Source organism: Leptidea sinapis, chromosome 33 (genome assembly GCF_905404315.1).
Source record: "Leptidea sinapis chromosome 33, ilLepSina1.1, whole genome shotgun sequence".
NCBI lineage: Eukaryota > Metazoa > Arthropoda > Insecta > Lepidoptera > Pieridae > Leptidea > Leptidea sinapis.
This window is the reverse complement of record NC_066297.1, coordinates 11,526,450-11,545,780: the sequence shown is the minus strand read 5'-3', so window position 1 is coordinate 11,545,780 and position 19,331 is coordinate 11,526,450.

Sequence of the window (19,331 nt, the reverse complement as noted above, 5' to 3'; positions counted from 1 at the left end):
ATTTCAAAAATGATCTCAGAATTGTTCTCTGCACCTTCGAGAACCTCGGACACGATATCCATATTGCTAAAATCATAATTTTGTGCGGCGGCCATCTTGGATTTGAAAAATGAATACCAAATCGTTCTCTGCCCCCTCGAGAACCTAGGACAAGATATCCATATTGCTTAAATCATACTTTTGTGCGGCGGCCATCTTGGATTTGAAAAATGATCACCAAATCGTTCTTTACATCCTCGAGAACCTCGGGTACGATATCCATATTGCTGAAATCATAATTTTGTGCGGCGGCCATCTTGGATTTGACAAATGATCACAAAATCGTTCTCAGCACCCTCGAGAACCTCAGATACGATACCCATAATGTAGTTATCATACTTTTGAGCGGCGGCCATCTTGGATTTCAAAAATGATCACAAAATCGTTCTTTGCATCCTCGAGAATCTCTGATACGATAAACATAATGAAGTTATCATAATTTTGAGCGGCGGCCATCTCGGATTTAAACATGATCCCAAAATTGTTTTCTGCACATTCGAGAACCTCGGACACGATAACCATATTGCTAAATCCATAATTTTGTGCGGCGGCCATCTTGGATTTGAAAAATAATCACGAAATCGTTCTCTGCACCCTCGAGAACCTCGGATATGATATCCATATTGCTGAAATCATAATTTTGTACGGCGGCCATCTTGGTTTTGAAAACTGATCACAAAATCGCTCTCAGCACCCTCGAGAACCTCGGATACGATACCCATGATGTAGTTATCATACTTTTGAGCGGCGGCCAACTTCGATTTGAAAAATGATCACTAAATCGTTCTCTGCACCCTCGAGAACCTCGGATACGACACCCATAATGGAGTTATCATAATTTTGAGCGGCGGCCAGTTGGGTTTCAAAAATGATCACAAAATCGTTCTGTGCACTCACGAGAATCTCAGCTACGATACCCATATTTTTATGATCATAATCTTGCACGGCGGCCATCTTGGATTTAAAAATGATCCCAAAATTATTTTCTTCACCCTCGAGAACATCGGACACGATATCCATAGTGCTGAAAACATTATTGTTTGCGGCAGCTCTCTTGGATTTAAAAAATGATCACAGAATTGTTCTCTGCAACCTCGAGAACCTCGGACACGATATCTGTATTTTTGAAATCATAATTCTGTGCAGCGGCCATCTTGGATTTGAAAAATGATCACAAAATCGTTCTCAGCACCCTCGAGAATCTCTGATACAATAACAATAATGTAGTTAACATACTTTTTAGCCGCGGCCATCTTGGATTTGAAAAATGATCACAAAATCGTTCTCAGCACCCTCGAGAACCTCGGATACGATACCCATAATGTAGTTATCATACTTTTGAGCGACGGCCATCTTGGATTTGAAAAATGATCACAAAATCGTTCTCTGCACCCTTGAGAACCTGTGATATGATACCCATAATGTAGGTATCATAATTTTGAGCGGCGGCCATCTCGGATTTAAAAATGATCCCAAAATTGTTTTCTGCACCCTCGAGAACCTCGGCCACGATATCCATATTGCTGAAAACATAATTTTTTGCGGCAGCCCTCTTGGATTTCAAAAATGATCACAAAATCGTTCTCTGCACCCTCGAGAACCTCGGATACGATACCCATAATGTAGTTATCATTCTTTTGAGCGGCGGCCATCTTGGATTTAAAAATGATCCCAAAATTGTTTTCTGCACCCTCGAGAACCTCGGCCACGATTTCCATATTGCAAAAAACATAATATTTTGCGGCAGCCCTCTTGGATTTGAAAAATGATCACAAAATCGTTCTCAGCACCCTCGAGAACCTCGGATACGATACCCATAATGTAGTTATCATTCTTTTGAGCGGCGGCCATCTTGGATTTGAAAAATGATCACAACATCGTTCTCTGCACCCTCGAGAACCTCGGGTACGATATCCATATTGCTGAAATCATAATTTTGTGCGGCGGCCATCTTGGATTTGAAAAATCATCACCAAATCGTTCTCTGCACCCTCGAGAACCTCGGGTACGATATCCATATTGCTGAAATCATAATTTTGAGCATCGGCCATCTTGGATTTCAAAAATGATCACAAAATCATTCTGTGCTCTCTCGAGAACCTCGGATACGATATTCATATTTTTGTGATCATAATCTTGCACGGCGGCCCTCTTGGGAGTGAAAAATGATTAAAATATCGTTCTCAGCACCCTCGAGAACCTGTGATACGATACCTTTAATGTAGTTATCATAATTTTGAGCGGCGGCCATCTCGGATTTAAAAATGATCTCAAAATTGTTTTCTGCACCCTCGAGTACCTGGGCCACGATATCCATATTGCTGAGAACATAATTGTTTGCGGCAGCCCTCTTGGATTTCAAAAATGATCACAAAATCATTCTCTGCACCCTCGAGAACCTCTGATACGATACCCATAATGTAGTTATCATAATTTTGAGCGGCGGCCATCTCGGATTTAAAAATGATCCCAAAATTGTTTTCTCCACCCTCGAGAACCTCGGCGACGATATCTATATTGCTGAAAACATAATTGTTTGCGGCAGCTCTCTTGGATTGAAAAGATGATCACAGAATTGTTCTCTGCAACTTCGAGAATCTCGGACACGATATCCATATTGCTAAAATCATAATTTTGTGCGGCGACCATCTTGGATTTGAAAAATGATCACCAAATCGTTCTATGCACCCTCGAGAACCTCGGATACGATATCCATATTGCTGATATCATAATTTTGTGCGGCGGCCATCTTGGATTTGAAAAATGATCACCAAATCGTTCTCTGCACCCTCGAGAACCTCGGGTACGATATCCATATTGCTGAAATCATAATTTTGTGCGGCGGCCATCTTGGATTTGAAAAATGATCACCAAATCGTTCTCAGCACCCTCGAGAACCTCGGATACGATACCCATAATGTAGTTATCATAATTTTGAGCGGCGGCCATCTCGGATTTAAAAATGTTCCCAAAATTGTTTTCTCCACCCTCGAGAACCTCGGCACGATATCTATATTGCTGAAAACATAATTGTTTGCGGCAGCTCTCTTGGATTGAAAAGATGATCACAGAATTGTTCTCTGCAACTTCGAGAATCTCGGACACGATATCCATATTGCTAAAATCATAATTTTGTGCGGCGACCATCTTGGATTTGAAAAATGATCACCAAATCGTTCTCTGCACCCTCGAGAACCTCGGGTACGATATCCATATTGCTGAAATCATAATTTTGTGCGGCGGCCATCTTGGATTTGAAAAATGATCACCAAATCGTTCTCTGCACCCTCGAGAACCTCGGGTACGATATCCATATTGCTGAAATCATAATTTTGTGCGGCGGCCATCTTGGATTTGAAAAATGATCATCAAATCGTTCTCAGCACCCTCGAGAACCTCGGATACGATACCCATAATGTAGTTATCATAATTTTGAGCGGCGGCCATCTCGGATTTAAAAATGATCCCAAAATTGTTTTCTCCACCCTCGAGAACCTCGGCCACGATGTCTATATTGCTAAAAACTTAATTGTTTGCGGCAGCTCTCTTGGATTGAAAAGATGATCACAGAATTGTTCTCTGCAACCTCGAGAACCTCGGACACGATATCCATATTGCAAAAATCATAATTTTGTGCGGCGGCCATCTTGGATTTGAAAGATGATCACCAAATCGTTCACTGCACCCTCGAGAACCTCGGGTACGATATCCATATTGCTGAAATCATAATTTTGTGCGGCGGCCATCTTTGATTTGAAAAATTATCACAAAATCGTTCTCTGCACACTCTGGACTTAAAAATGATCCCAAAATTATTTTCTGCACCCTCGAGAACCTTGGACACGATATCCATATTGCTGAAAACATTATTGTTTGCGGCAGCGCTCTTGGATTTCAAAAATGATCACAGAATAATTCTCTGCACCCTCGAGAAACTTTCACGCGATATCCATATTGCAAAAATCATAATTTTGTGCGGCGGCCATCTTTGATTTGAAAAATTATCACAAAATCGTTCTCTGCACTCTCGAGAACCTCGGATACGATACCCATATTTTTGTGATCATAATCTTGCACGGTGGCCCTCTTGGATTTGAAAAATGATCACAAAATCGTTCTCTGCACCCTCGAGAACCTCGGGTACGATACCCATAATGTAGTTATCATAATTTTGAGCAGCGGCCATCTTGGATTTGAAAAATGATCACCAAATCGTTCTCTGCACCCTCGAGAACCTCGGGTACGATATCCATATTGCTGAAATCATAATTTTGTGCGGCGGCCATCTTGGATTTGAAAAATCATCACCAAATCGTTCTCTGCATCCTCGAGAACCTCGGGTACGATATCCATATTGCTGAAATCATAATTTTGTGTGGCGGCCATCTTGGATTTGAAAAATGATCACAAAATCGTTTCTGCACCCTCGAGAACCTCGGATGCGATACCCATAATGTAGTTATCATAATTTTGAGCATCGGCCATCTTGGATTTCAAAAATGCTCACAAAATCATTCTGTGCTCTCTCGAGAACCTCGGATACGATATTCATATTTTTGTGATCATAATCTTGCACGGCGGCCCTCTTGGGAGTGAAAAATGATTAAAATATCGTTCTCAGCACCCTCGAGAACCTGTGATACGATACCTTTAATGTAGTTGTCATAATTTTGAGCGGCGGCCATCTCGGATTTAAAAATGATCTCAAAATTGTTTTCTGCACCCTCGAGAACCTGGGCCACGATATCCATATTGCTGAGAACATAATTGTTTGCGGCAGCCCTCTTGGATTTCAAAAATGATCACAAAATCGTTCTCTGCACCCTCGAGAACCTCGGATACGATACCCATAATGTAGTTATCATCATTTTGAGCAGCAGCCATCTTGGATTTGAAAAATGATCACCAAATCGTTCTCTGCACCCTCGAGAAACTCGGGTACGATATCCATATTGCTGAAATCATAATCTTGTGCGGCGGCCATCTTGGATTTGAAAAATGATCACCAAATCGTTCTCTGCACCCTCGAGAACCTCGGGAACGATATCCATATTGCTGAAATCATAATTTTGTGTGGCGGCCATCTTGGATTTGAAAAATGATCACAAAATCGTTCTCTGCACCCTCGAGAACCTCGGATACGATACCCATAATGTAGTTATCATAATTTTGATCAGCGGCCATCTTGTATTTCAAAAATGATCACAAAATCATTCTGTGCACTCTCGAGAACCTAAGATACGATATTCACATTTTTGTGATCATAATCTTGCACGGCGGCCCTCTTGGAAGTGAAAAGTGATTAAAATATCGTTCTCAGCACCCTCGAGAACCTCGGATACGATACCCATAATGTAGTTATCATACTCTTAAGCAGCGGCCATCTTGGATTTGAAAAATGATCACAACATCGTTCTCTGCACCCTCGAGAACCTCGGATACGATACCCATAATGTAGTTATCATAATTTTGAGCAGCGGCCATCTTGGATTTAAAAATGATCCCAAAATTGTTTTCTGCACCCTCGAGAACCTCGGCCACGATATCCATATTGCTGAGAACATAATTGTTTGCGGCAGCCCTCTTGGATTTCAAAAATGATCACAAAATCGTTCTCTGCACCCTCGAGAACCTCTGATACGATACCCATAATGAAGTTATCATAATTTTGAGCGGCGGCCATCTCGGATTTAAAAATGATCCCAAAATTGTTTTCTCCACCCTTGAGAACCTCGGCCACGATATATTGCTGAAAACATAATTATTTGCGGCAGCTCTCTTGGATTTAAAAGATGATCACAGAATATTTCTCTGCAACCTCGAGAACCTCGGACACGATATCCATATTGCTAAAATCATAATTTTGTGCGGCGGCCATCTTGGATTTGAAAAATGATCAGCAAATCGTTCTCTGCACCCTCGAGAACCTCGGGTACAATATCCATATTGCTGAAATCATAATTTTGTGCGGCGGCCATCTTGGATTTGAAAAATGACCACCAAATCGTTCTCTGCACCCTCGAGAACCTCGGGTACGATATCCATATTGCTGAAATCATAATTTTGTGCGGCGGCCATCTTGGATTTGAAAAATGACCACCAAATCGTTCTCTGCACCCTCGAGAACCTCGGGTACGAATTCCATATTGCTGAAATCATAATTTTAAGCGGCGGCCATCTTGGATTTGAAAAATGATCACCAAATTGTTCTCTGCACCCTCGAGAACCTCGGATACGATATTCATATTTTATGAGCATAATCTTGCACGGCGGCCCTCTTGGAAGTGAAAAATGATTAAAATATCGTTCTCAACACCCTCGAGAACCTCGGATACGATACCCATAATGTAGTTATCATAATTTTGAGCGGCGGCCATCTCGGATTTAAAAATGATCCCAAAATTATTTTCTCCACCCTCGAGAACCTCGGCCACGATATCTATATTGCTGAAAACATAATTGTTTGCGGCAGCTCTCTTGGATTGAAAAGATGATCACAGAATTGTTCTCTGCAACTTCGAGAATCTCGGACACGATATCCATATTGCTAAAATCATAATTTTGTGCGGCGACCATCTTGGATTTGAAAAATGATCACCAAATCGTTCTCTGCACCCTCGAGAACCTCGGGTACGATATCCATATTGCTGAAATCATAATTTTGTGCGGCGGCCATCTTGGATTTCAAAAATGATCACCAAATCGTTCTCTGCACCCTCGAGAACCTCGGGTACGATATCCATATTGCTGAAATCATAATTTTGTGCGGCGGCCATCTTGGATTTGAAAAATGATCACCAAATCGTTCTCATCACCCTCGAGAACCTCGGATACGATACCCATAATGTAGTTATCATAATTTTGAGCGGCGGCCATCTCGGATTTAAAAATGATCCCAAAATTGTTTTCTCCACCCTCGAGAACCTCGGCGACGATATCTATATTGCTGAAAACATAATTGTTTGCGGCAGCACTCTTGTATTGAAAAGATGATCACAGAATTGTTCTCTGCAACTTCGAGAATCTCGGACACGATATCCATATTGCTAAAATCATAATTTTGTGCGGCGACCATCTTGGATTTGAAAAATGATCACCAAATCGTTCTCTGCACCCTCGAGAACCTCGGGTACGATATCCATATTGCTGAAATCATAATTTTGTGCGGCGGCCATCTTGGATTTGAAAAATGATCACCAAATCGTTCTCTGCACCCTCGAGAACCTCGGGTACGATATCCATATTGCTGAAATCATAATTTTATGCGGCGGCCATCTTGGATTTGAAAAATGATCACCAAGTCGTTCTCAGCACCCTCGAGAACCTCGGATACGATACCCATAATGTAGTTATCATAATTTTGAGCGGCGGCCATCTCGGATTTAAAAATGTTCCCAAAATTGTTTTCTCCACCCTCGAGAACCTCGGCACGATATCTATATTGCTGAAAACATAATTGTTTGCGGCAGCTCTCTTGGATTGAAAAGATGATCACAGAATTGTTCTCTGCAACTTCGAGAATCTCGGACACGATATCCATATTGCTAAAATCATAATTTTGTGCGGCGACCATCTTGGATTTGAAAAATGATCACCAAATCGTTCTCTGCACCCTCGAGAACCTCGGGTACGATATCCATATTGCTGAAATCATAATTTTGTGCGGCGGCCATCTTGGATTTGAAAAATGATCACCAAATCGTTCTCTGCACCCTCGAGAACCTCGGGTACGATATCCATATTGCTGAAATCATAATTTTGTGCGGCGGCCATCTTGGATTTGAAAAATGATCACCAAATCGTTCTCTGCACCCTCGAGAACCTCGGATACGATACCCATAATGTAGTTATCATAATTTTAAGCGGCGGCCATCTCGGATTTAAAAATGATCCCAAAATTGTTTTCTCCACCCTCGAGAACCTCGGCCACGATGTCTATATTGCTAAAAACTTAATTGTTTGCGGCAGCTCTCTTGGATTGAAAAGATGATCACAGAATTGTTCTCTGCAACCTCGAGAACCTCGGACACGATATCCATATTGCTAAAATCATAATTTTGTGCGGCGGCCATCTTGGATTTGAAAGATGATCACCAAATCGTTCACTGCACCCTCGAGAACCTCGGGTACGATATCCATATTGCTGAAATCATAATTTTGTGCGGCGGCCATCTTTGATTTGAAAAATTATCACAAAATCGTTCTCTGCACACTCTGGACTTAAAAATGATCCCAAAATTATTTTCTGCACCCTTGAGAACCTTGGACACGATATCCATATTGCTGAAAACATTATTGTTTGCGGCAGCGCTCTTGGATTTCAAAAATGATCACAGAATAATTCTCTGCACCCTCGAGAAACTTTCACGCGATATCCATATTGCAAAAATCATAATTTTGTGCGGCGGCCATCTTTGATTTGAAAAATTATCACAAAATCGTTCTCTGCACTCTCGAGAACCTCGGATACGATACCCATATTTTTGTGATCATAATCTTGCACGGTGGCCCTCTTGGATTTGAAAAATGATCACAAAATCGTTCTCTGCACCCTCGAGAACCTCGGGTACGATACCCATAATGTAGTTATCATAATTTTGAGCAGCGGCCATCTTGGATTTGAAAAATGATCACCAAATCGTTCTCTGCACCCTCGAGAACCTCGGGTTCGATATCCATATTGCTGAAATCATAATTTTGTGCGGCGGCCATCTTGGATTTGAAAAATGATCACCAAATCGTTCTCTGCACCCTCGAGAACCTCGGGTACGATATCCATATTGCTGAAATCATAATTTTGTGTGGCGGCCATCTTGGATTTGAAAAATGATCACAAAATCGTTTCTGCACCCTCGAGAACCTCGGATGCGATACCCATAATGTAGTTATCATAATTTTGAGCATCGGCCATCTTGGATTTCAAAAATGATCACAAAATCATTCTGTGCTCTCTCGAGAACCTCGGATACGATATTCATATTTTTGTGATCATAATCTTGCACGGCGGCCCTCTTGGGAGTGAAAAATGATTAAAATATCGTTCTCAGCACCCTCGAGAACCTGTGATACGATACCTTTAATGTAGTTGTCATAATTTTGAGCGGCGGCCATCTCGGATTTAAAAATGATCTCAAAACGGTTTTCTGCACCCTCGAGAACCTGGGCCACGATATCCATATTGCTGAGAACATAATTGTTTGCGGCAGCCCTCTTGGATTTCAAAAATGATCACAAAATCGTTCTCTGCACCCTCGAGAACCTCGGATACGATACCCATAATGTAGTTATCATAATTTTGAGCGGCGGCCATCTCGGATTTAAAAATAATCCCAAAATTGTTTTCTCCACCCTCGAGAACCTCGGCGACGATATCTATATTGCTGAAAACATAATTGTTTGCGGCAGCACTCTTGTATTGAAAAGATGATCACAGAATTGTTCTCTGCAACTTCGAGAATCTCGGACACGATATCCATATTGCTAAAATCATAATTTTGTGCGGTGACCATCTTGGATTTGAAAAATGATCACCAAATCGTTCTCTGCACCCTCGAGAACCTCGGGTACGATATCCATATTGCTGAAATCATAATTTTGTGCGGCGGCCATCTTGGATTTGAAAAATGATCACCAAATCGTTCTCTGCACCCTCGAGAACCTCGGGTACGATATCCATATTGCTGAAATCATAATTTTATGCGGCGGCCATCTTGGATTTGAAAAATGATCACCAAGTCGTTCTCAGCACCCTCGAGAACCTCGGATACGATACCCATAATGTAGTTATCATAATTTTGAGCGGCGGCCATCTCGGATTTAAAAATGTTCCCAAAATTGTTTTCTCCACCCTCGAGAACCTCGGCACGATATCTATATTGCTGAAAACATAATTGTTTGCGGCAGCTCTCTTGGATTGAAAAGATGATCACAGAATTGTTCTCTGCAACTTCGAGAATCTCGGACACGATATCCATATTGCTAAAATCATAATTTTGTGCGGCGACCATCTTGGATTTGAAAAATGATCACCAAATCGTTCTCTGCACCCTCGAGAACCTCGGGTACGATATCCATATTGCTGAAATCATAATTTTGTGCGGCGGCCATCTTGGATTTGAAAAATGATCACCAAATCGTTCTCTGCACCCTCGAGAACCTCGGGTACGATATCCATATTGCTGAAATCATAATTTTGTGCGGCGGCCATCTTGGATTTGAAAAATGATCACCAAATCGTTCTCAGCACCCTCGAGAACCTCGGATACGATACCCATAATGTAGTTATCATAATTTTAAGCGGCGGCCATCTCGGATTTAAAAATGATCCCAAAATTGTTTTCTCCACTCTCGAGAACCTCGGCCACGATGTCTATATTGCTAAAAACTTAATTGTTTGCGGCAGCTCTCTTGGATTGAAAAGATGATCACAGAATTGTTCTCTGCAACCTCGAGAACCTCGGACACGATATCCATATTGCTAAAATCATAATTTTGTGCGGCGGCCATCTTGGATTTGAAAGATGATCACCAAATCGTTCACTGCACCCTCGAGAACCTCGGGTACGATATCCATATTGCTGAAATCATAATTTTGTGCGGCGGCCATCTTTGATTTGAAAAATTATCACAAAATCGTTCTCTGCACACTCTGGACTTAAAAATGATCCCAAAATTATTTTCTGCACCCTTGAGAACCTTGGACACGATATCCATATTGCTGAAAACATTATTGTTTGCGGCAGCGCTCTTGGATTTCAAAAATGATCACAGAATAATTCTCTGCACCCTCGAGAAACTTTCACGCGATATCCATATTGCAAAAATCATAATTTTGTGCGGCGGCCATCTTTGATTTGAAAATTTATCACAAAATCGTTCTCTGCACTCTCGAGAACCTCGGATACGATACCCATATTTTTGTGATCATAATCTTGCACGGTGGCCCTCTTGGATTTGAAAAATGATCACAAAATCGTTCTCTGCACCCTCGAGAACCTCGGGTACGATACCCATAATGTAGTTATCATAATTTTGAGCAGCGGCCATCTTGGATTTGAAAAATGATCACCAAATCGTTCTCTGCACCCTCGAGAACCTCGGGTTCGATATCCATATTGCTGAAATCATAATTTTGTGCGGCGGCCATCTTGGATTTGAAAAATCATCACCAAATCGTTCTCTGCATCCTCGAGAACCTCGGGTACGATATCCATATTGCTGAAATCATAATTTTGTGTGGCGGCCATCTTGGATTTGAAAAATGATCACAAAATCGTTTCTGCACCCTCGAGAACCTCGGATGCGATACCCATAATGTAGTTATCATAATTTTGAGCATCGGCCATCTTGGATTTCAAAAATGATCACAAAATCATTCTGTGCTCTCTCGAGAACCTCGGATACGATATTCATATTTTTGTGATCATAATCTTGCACGGCGGCCCTCTTGGGAGTGAAAAATGATTAAAATATCGTTCTCAGCACCCTCGAGAACCTGTGATACGATACCTTTAATGTAGTTGTCATAATTTTGAGCGGCGGCCATCTCGGATTTAAAAATGATCTCAAAACGGTTTTCTGCACCCTCGAGAACCTGGGCCACGATATCCATATTGCTGAGAACATAATTGTTTGCGGCAGCCCTCTTGGATTTCAAAAATGATCACAAAATCGTTCTCTGCACCCTCGAGAACCTCGGATACGATACCCATAATGTAGTTGTCATAATTTTGAGCAGCAGCCATCTTGGATTTGAAAAATGATCACCAAATCGTTCTCTGCACCCTCGAGAAACTCGGGTACGATATCCATATTGCTGAAATCATAATCTTGTGCGGCGGCCATCTTGGATTTGAAAAATGATCACCAAATCGTTCTCTGCACCCTCGAGAACCTCGGGAACGATATCCATATTGCTGAAATCATAATTTTGTGTGGCGGCCATCTTGGATTTGAAAAATGATCACAAAATCAATCTCTGCACCCTCGAGAACCTCGGATACGATACCCATAATGTAGTTATCATAATTTTGATCAGCGGCCATCTTGTATTTCAAAAATGATCACAAAATCATTCTGTGCACTCTCGAGAACCTAAGATACGATATTCACATTTTTGTGATCATAATCTTGCACGGCGGCCCTCTTGGAAGTGAAAAGTGATTAAAATATCGTTCTCAGCACCCTCGAGAACCTCGGATACGATACCCATAATGTAGTTATCATACTCTTAAGCAGCGGCCATCTTGGATTTGAAAAATGATCACAACATCGTTCTCTGCACCCTCGAGAACCTCGGATACGATACCCATAATGTAGTTATCATAATTTTGAGCAGCGGCCATCTTGGATTTAAAAATGATCCCAAAATTGTTTTCTGCACCCTCGAGAACCTCGGCCACGATATCCATATTGCTGAGAACATAATTGTTTGCGGCAGCCCTCTTGGATTTCAAAAATGATCACAAAATCGTTCTCTGCACCCTCGAGAACCTCTGATACGATACCCATAATGAAGTTATCATAATTTTGAGCGGCGGCCATCTCGGATTTAAAAATGATCCCAAAATTGTTTTCTCCACCCTTGAGAACCTCGGCCACGATATATTGCTGAAAACATAATTATTTGCGGCAGCTCTCTTGGATTTAAAAGATGATCACAGAATATTTCTCTGCAACCTCGAGAACCTCGGACACGATATCCATATTGCTAAAATCATAATTTTGTGCGGCGGCCATCTTGGATTTGAAAAATGATCAGCAAATCGTTCTCTGCACCCTCGAGAACCTCGGGTACAATATCCATATTGCTGAAATCATAATTTTGTGCGGCGGCCATCTTGGATTTGAAAAATGACCACCAAATCGTTCTCTGCACCCTCGAGAACCTCGGGTACAATATCCATATTGCTGAAATCATAATTTTGTGCGGCGGCCATCTTGGATTTGAAAAATGACCACCAAATCGTTCTCTGCACCCTCGAGAACCTCGGGTACGAATTCCATATTGCTGAAATCATAATTTTAAGCGGCGGCCATCTTGGATTTGAAAAATGATCACCAAATTGTTCTCTGCACCCTCGAGAACCTCGGATACGATATTCATATTTTATGAGCATAATCTTGCACGGCGGCCCTCTTGGAAGTGAAAAATGATAAAAATATCGTTCTCAACACCCTCGAGAACCTCGGATACGATACCCATAATGTAGTTATCATAATTTTGAGCGGCGGCCATCTCGGATTTAAAAATGATCCCAAAATTATTTTCTCCACCCTCGAGAACCTCGGCCACGATATCTATATTGCTGAAAACATAATTGTTTGCGGCAGCTCTCTTGGATTGAAAAGATGATCACAGAATTGTTCTCTGCAACTTCGAGAATCTCGGACACGATATCCATATTGCTAAAATCATAATTTTGTGCGGCGACCATCTTGGATTTGAAAAATGATCACCAAATCGTTCTCTGCACCCTCGAGAACCTCGGGTACGATATCCATATTGCTGAAATCATAATTTTGTGCGGCGGCCATCTTGGATTTGAAAAATGATCACCAAATCGTTCTCTGCACCCTCGAGAACCTCGGGTACGATATCCATATTGCTGAAATCATAATTTTGTGCGGCGGCCATCTTGGATTTGAAAAATGATCACCAAATCGTTCTCAGCACCCTCGAGAACCTAGGATACGATACCCATAATGTAGTTATCATAATTTTGAGCGGCGGCCATCTCGGATTTAAAAATGATCCCAAAATTGTTTTCTCCACCCTCGAGAACCTCGGCGACGATATCTATATTGCTGAAAACATAATTGTTTGCGGCAGCTCTCTTGGATTGAAAAGATGATCACAGAATTGTTCTCTGCAACTTCGAGAATCTCGGACACGATATCCATATTGCTAAAATCATAATTTTGTGCGGCGACCATCTTGGATTTGAAAAATGATCACCAAATCGTTCTCTGCACCCTCGAGAACCTCGGGTACGATATCCATATTGCTGAAATCATAATTTTGTGCGGCGGCCATCTTGGATTTGAAAAATGATCACCAAATCGTTCTCTGCACCCTCGAGAACCTCGGGTACGATATCCATATTGCTGAAATCATAATTTTGTGCGGCGGCCATCTTGGATTTGAAAAATGATCACCAAATCGTTCTCAGCACCCTCGAGAACCTCGGATACGATACCCATAATGTAGTTATCATAATTTTGAGCGGCGGCCATCTCGGATTTAAAATGATCCCAAAATTGTTTTCTCCACCCTCGAGAACCTCGGCCACGATGTCTATATTGCTAAAAACTTAATTGTTTGCGGCAGCTCTCTTGGATTGAAAAGATGATCACAGAATTGTTCTCTGCAACCTCGAGAACCTCGGACACGATATCCATATTGCTAAAATCATAATTTTGTGCGGCGGCCATCTTGGATTTGAAAGATGATCACCAAATCGTTCACTGCACCCTCGAGAACCTCGGGTACGATATCCATATTGCTGAAATCATAATTTTGTGCGGCGGCCATCTTTGATTTGAAAAATTATCACAAAATCGTTCTCTGCACACTCTGGACTTAAAAATGATCCCAAAATTATTTTCTGCACCCTCGAGAACCTTGGACTCGATATCCATATTGCTGAAAACATTATTGTTTGCGGCAGCGCTCTTGGATTTCAAAAATGATCACAGAATAATTCTCTGCACCCTCGAGAAACTTTCACGCGATATCCATATTGCAAAAATCATAATTTTGTGCGGCGGCCATCTTTGATTTGAAAAATTATCACAAAATCGTTCTCTGCACTCTCGAGAACCTCGGATACGATACCCATATTTTTGTGATCATAATCTTGCACGGTGGCCCTCTTGGATTTGAAAAATGATCACAAAATCGTTCTCTGCACCCTCGAGAACCTCGGGTACGATACCCATAATGTAGTTATCATAATTTTGAGCAGCGGCCATCTTGGATTTGAAAAATGATCACCAAATCGTTCTCTGCACCCTCGAGAACCTCGGGTACGATATCCATATTGCTGAAATCATAATTTTGTGCGGCGGCCATCTTGGATTTGAAAAATCATCACCAAATCGTTCTCTGCATCCTCGAGAACCTCGGGTACGATATCCATATTGCTGAAATCATAATTTTGTGTGGCGGCCATCTTCGATTTGAAAAATGATCACAAAATCGTTTCTGCACCCTCGATAACCTCGGATGCGATACCCATAATGTAGTTATCATAATTTTGAGCATCGGCCATCTTGGATTTCAAAAATGATCACAAAATCATTCTGTGCTCTCTCGAGAACCTCGGATACGATATTCATATTTTTGTGATCATAATCTTGCACGGCGGCCCTCTTGGGAGTGAAAAATGATTAAAATATCGTTCTCAGCACCCTCGAGAACCTGTGATACGATACCTTTAATGTCGTTGTCATAATTTTGAGCGGCGGCCATCTCGGATTTAAAAATGATCTCAAAATTGTTTTCTGCACCCTCGAGAACCTGGGCCACGATATCCATATTGCTGAGAACATAATTGTTTGCGGCAGCCCTCTTGGATTTCAAAAATGATCACAAAATCGTTCTCTGCACCCTCGAGAACCTCGGATACGATACCCGTAATGTAGTTATCATAATTTTGAGCAGCAGCCATCTTGGATTTGAAAAATGATCACCAAATCGTTCTCTGCACCCTCGAGAAACTCGGGTACGATATCCATATTGCTGAAATCATAATCTTGTGCGGCGGCCATCTTGGATTTGAAAAATGATCACCAAATCGTTCTCTGCACCCTCGAGAACCTCGGGAACGATATCCATATTGCTGAAATCATAATTTTGTGTGGCGGCCATCTTGGATTTGAAAAATGATCACAAAATCAATCTCTGCACCCTCGAGAACCTCGGATACGATACCCATAATGTAGTTATCATAATTTTGATCAGCGGCCATCTTGTATTTCAAAAATGATCACAAAATCATTCTGTGCACTCTCGAGAACCTAAGATACGATATTCACATTTTTGTGATCATAATCTTGCACGGCGGCCCTCTTGGAAGTGAAAAATGATTAAAATATCGTTCTCAGCACCCTCGAGAACCTCGGATACGATACCCATAATGTAGTTATCATACTCTTAAGCAGCGGCCATCTTGGATTTGAAAAATGATCACAACATCGTTCTCTGCACCCTCGAGAACCTCGGATACGATACCCATAATGTAGTTATCATAATTTTGAGCAGCGGCCATCTTGGATTTAAAAATGATCCCAAAATTGTTTTCTGCACCCTCGAGAACCTCGGCCACGATATCCATATTGCTGAGAATATAATTGTTTGCGGCAGCCCTCTTGGATTTCAAAAATGATCACAAAATCGTTCTCTGCACCCTCGAGAACCTCTGATACGATACCCATAATGAAGTTATCATAATTTTGAGCGGCGGCCATCTCGGATTTAAAAATGATCCCAAAATTGTTTTCTCCACCCTTGAGAACCTCGGCCACGATATCTATATTGCTGAAAACATAATTATTTACGGCAGCTCTCTTGGATTTAAAAGATGATCACAGAATAATTCTCTGCAACCTCGAGAACCTCGGACACGATATCCATATTGCTAAAATCATAATTTTGTGCGGCGGCCATCTTGGATTTGAAAAATGATCAGCAAATCGTTCTCTGCACCCTCGAGAACCTCGGGTACAATATCCATATTGCTGAAATCATAATTTTGTGCGGCGGCCATCTTGGATTTGAAAAATGACCACCAAATCGTTCTCTGCACCCTCGAGAACCTCGGGTACGAATTCCATATTGCTGAAATCATAATTTTAAGCGGCGGCCATCTTGGATTTGAAAAATGATCACCAAATTGTTCTCTGCACCCTCGAGAACCTCGGGTACGAATTCCATATTGCTGAAATCATAATTTTAAGCGGCGGCCATCTTGGATTTGAAAAATGATCACCAAATTGTTCTCTGCACCCTCGAGAACCTCGGATACGATATTCATATTTTATGAGCATAATCTTGCACGGCGGCCCTCTTGGAAGTGAAAAATGATTAAAATATCGTTCTCAACACCCTCGAGAACCTCGGATACGATACCCATAATGTAGTTATCATAATTTTAAGCGGCGGCCATCTCGGATTTAAAAATGATCCCAAAATTGTTTTCTCCACCCTCGAGAACCTCGGCCACGATGTCTATATTGCTAAAAACTTAATTGTTTGCGGCAGCTCTCTTGGATTGAAAAGATGATCACAGAATTGTTCTCTGCAACCTCGAGAACCTCGGACACGATATCCATATTGCTAAAATCATAATTTTGTGCGGCGGCCATCTTGGATTTGAAAGATGATCACCAAATCGTTCACTGCACCCTCGAGAACCTCGGGTACGATATCCATATTGCTGAAATCATAATTTTGTGCGGCGGCCATCTTTGATTTGAAAAATTATCACAAAATCGTTCTCTGCACACTCTGGACTTAAAAATGATCCCAAAATTATTTTCTGCACCCTCGAGAACCTTGGACTCGATATCCATATTGCTGAAAACATTATTGTTTGCGGCAGCGCTCTTGGATTTCAAAAATGATCACAGAATAATTCTCTGCACCCTCGAGAAACTTTCACGCGATATCCATATTGCAAAAATCATAATTTTGTGCGGCGGCCATCTTTGATTTGAAAAATTATCACAAAATCGTTCTCTGCACTCTCGAGAACCTCGGATACGATACCCATATTTTTGTGATCATAATCTTGCACGGTGGCCCTCTTGGATTTGAAAAATGATCACAAAATCGTTCTCTGCACCCTCGAGAACCTCGGGTACGATACCCATAATGTAGTTATCATAATTTTGAGCAGCGGCCATCTTGGATTTGAAAAATGATCACCAAATCGTTCTCTGCACCCTCGAGAACCTCGGGTACGATATCCATATTGCTGAAATCATAATTTTGTGCGGCGGCCATCTTGGATTTGAAAAATCATCACCAAATCGTTCTCTGCATCCTCGAGAACCTCGGGTACGATATCCATATTGCTGAAATCATAATTTTGTGTGGCGGCCATCTTCGATTTGAAAAATGATCACAAAATCGTTTCTGCACCCTCGATAACCTCGGATGCGATACCCATAATGTAGTTATCATAATTTTGAGCATCGGCCATCTTGGATTTCAAAAATGATCACAAAATCATTCTGTGCTCTCTCGAGAACCTCGGATACGATATTCATATTTTTGTGATCATAATCTTGCACGGCGGCCCTCTTGGGAGTGAAAAATGATTAAAATATCGTTCTCAGCACCCTCGAGAACCTGTGATACGATACCTTTAATGTCGTTGTCATAATTTTGAGCGGCGGCCATCTCGGATTTAAAAATGATCTCAAAATTGTTTTCTGCACCCTCGAGAACCTGGGCCACGATATCCATATTGCTGAGAACATAATTGTTTGCGGCAGCCCTCTTGGATTTCAAAAATGATCACAAAATCGTTCTCTGCACCCTCGAGAACCTCGGATACGATACCCGTAATGTAGTTATCATAATTTTGAGCAGCAGCCATCTTGGATTTGAAAAATGATCACCAAATCGTTCTCTGCACCCTCGAGAAACTCGGGTACGATATCCATATTGCTGAAATCATAATCTTGTGCGGCGGCCATCTTGGATTTGAAAAATGATCACCAAATCGTTCTCTGCACCCTCGAGAACCTCGGGAACGATATCCATATTGCTGAAATCATAATTTTGTGTGGCGGCCATCTTGGATTTGAAAAATGATCACAAAATCATTCTCTGCACCCTCGAGAACCTCGGATACGATACCCATAATGTAGTTATCATAATTTTGATCAGCGGCCATCTTGGATTTCAAAAATGATCACAAAATCATTCTGTGCACTCTCGAGAACCTAAGATACGATATTCACATTTTTGTGATCATAATCTTGCACGGCGGCCCTCTTGGAAGTGAAAAATGATTAAAATATCGTTCTCAGCACCCTCGAGAACCTCGGATACGATACCCATAATGTAGTTATCATACTCTTAAGCAGCGGCCATCTTGGATTTGAAAAATGATCACAACATCGTTCTCTGCACCCTCGAGAACCTCGGATACGATACCCATAATGTAGTTATCATAATTTTGAGCAGCGGCCATCTTGGATTTAAAAATGATCCCAAAATTGTTTTCTGCACCCTCGAGAACCTCGGCCACGATATCCATATTGCTGAGAATATAATTGTT